Source organism: Vipera berus (assembly GCF_964194415.1).
Source record: "Vipera berus genome assembly, chromosome: W".
Classification (NCBI taxonomy): domain Eukaryota; kingdom Metazoa; phylum Chordata; class Lepidosauria; order Squamata; family Viperidae; genus Vipera; species Vipera berus.
The window spans coordinates 4,497,080-4,499,579 of NC_138210.1; positions in this window are offsets into that span (position 1 = coordinate 4,497,080).

Consider the following 2,500-nt stretch of genomic DNA (forward strand, 5'->3'; position numbering starts at 1 on the left):
CACCCGGAAGACAACTGGTAACCAATGCAGCTCGCGGAGCAAAGGTGTAACATGGGAGTACCGGGAAACTCCCAAGACAACTCTCGCGGCCGCATTCTGTACCAGTTGGAGCCTCCGAGTGGTCTTCAAGGGAAGCCCCATGTAGAGAGCATTACAGTAGTCAAGGCGAGAGGTCACGAGCGCATGAGTGACCGTGCACAGGGCATCCCGGTCCAGATAGGGCCGCAACTGGCGCATCAGGCGAACCTGGGCAAAAGCCCCCCTAGTCACGGCCACTACATGATCTTCTAGGGTAAGCCGTGAATCTAGGAGGACTCCCAAGTTGCGAGCCCTATCCACGGGGGGTAAGAGCTCACCCCCCATAGAAAGAGATGGAACATCTTGAATGTCCCGGGATGCCGGAATGCACAGCCACTCAGTCTTGTCAGGGTTGAGCTGAAGTCTGTTCCTCCCCATCCAGACCCGAACCGCCTCCAGGCAACGGGACATCACAGCGAGGGCATCACTGGGGTGGTTTGGGGTCGAAAAGAAAAGTTGGGTATCATCGGCATATTGATGATACCCAACTCCAAAACCACGAATGATCTCACCCAGCGGTTTCATGTAGATGTTGAACAGGAGAGGCGAGAGAACCGACCCCTGAGGAACTCCACAAACGAGAGACCTCGGGGCCGATCTCTGCCCCCCTGCCAACACCGACTGCGAACGTCCCAGGAGATAGGAGGAGAACCACCGAAGAACCGTGCCTCCCACTCCCAATCCCCTGAGACCCCGCAGCAAGATACCATGGTCGATGGTATCGAAAGCCGCCGAGAGGTCTAATAGGACTAGGACAGAGGAATATCCCCTGTCCCGAGCCCTCCAGAGATCATTCACCAGAGCGACCAATGCCGTCTCCGTGCTGTACCCGGGCCTGAAACCCGATTGGTAGGGGTCCAGATAATCCGCTTCATCCAGGACCAGAGGGAGCTGATGCGCCACCACACTTTCAACAACCTTCGCAAGAAAGCGAAGGTTGGAGACTGGACGAAAGTTGTTCAACACAGCTGGGTCCAAGGCAGGCTTCTTGAGGAGAGGTCTCACCACCGCCTCCTTCAAGACGGTGGGGAAATAACCCTCACTCAAAGAAGCAGATATAACCGCCTGGAGCCAGCCTCGTGTCCTCTCCCTAGCTGCATAAACCAGCCAGGAAGGGCACGGGTCCAACAAACATGTGGAGGAGCTCAGCCTCCCCATAATCCTGTCCACTTCATCAGGGGTCACAGAATCAAACTCTTCCCAGATAACATTGACAAGACCGTCCGTGTCCTGATCGCCTGACTCTGCCCAGCTGGAGTCCAAACCGGTCCGAATCCGAGCGATTTTATCCGACAGATGTTGACTAAATTCCTCGGCACGACCCTGCAAGGGATCCTCCCTCACCTCCTGATTAAGAAGTGAGCGAGTCACCCTAAACAGGGCGGCCGGGCGATTATCTGCGGACGCAATGAGGGTAGAGAAGTAATTACACCTCGCCACCCTCATCGCTGCGAGATAAGACCTAATATAGGTTCTTAACCGCAACCGGTCGGGTTCGGATCGGCTCGACCTCCAACAGCTCTCTAGGCCCCGTTTCCGACGCTTCATCTCCCGGAGCTCCGCGGAGAACCATGGAGCTCGCTGGGATCTGCGCCGGGTCAGGGGCCGCAAGGGTACAACCCGGTCAAGTGCCTCAGTGGCTGCCCTTTCCCAGGTTTCCACTAAGGCATCCGCCGAGCTGTGAGCAATGGAGGCAGGTGGGGACCCCAGCGCCGCTTGGAATCTATCAGGATCCATTAAGCGTCTGGGGCGGTACCATCTAATTGGTTCCGTATCCCCACGGCGGGGGGTGGCAAAACGGAAGACCATCCGCAGGAGATGATGATCGGTCCATGACAGGGGCATAATAAATGGAGAGCCCCCACCAAGATCATCCAACCACCGTCTAGATAAAAAAAATCAGGTCAAGAGTGTGGCCTCCCTCATGAGTTGGTTCAGAAATTACTTGCGTCAGGTCCATGGCCGTCATGGAAGCCATGAACTCCCGAGCTAGCTCAGATGAGCCTCCCAGGGATGGTAGATTGAAGTCTCCCAAAACTATAAGTTTGGGAAACTCAACCACCAACCCTGAGAGGATATCAAGCAGCTCGGGCAGGGCTGCCGCTGTACGACTAGGCGAAATGTACGTCAGCAGCAAACCCAACTGCGCCCCAGAACCAAATCTCACAAAGAGAGACTCACACCCGACTATCTGAGAAACGGTGGTCTCCCGCGGACATAAGGTCTCCCTAATAATAACCGCCACTCCCCCACCCCTACCTTGAGCTCTTGGCCGGTGCAGCACCCGGAAGCCTGGTGGGCAGATGTCAACCAAAGGGACCCCACCCTCTGGGCCCAACCAGGTCTCCGTGATGCAGGCCAGGTCCGCATGCTCACCCTCAACTAAATCCCTAACGAGGGGAGCTTTGTTAACCACGGACCT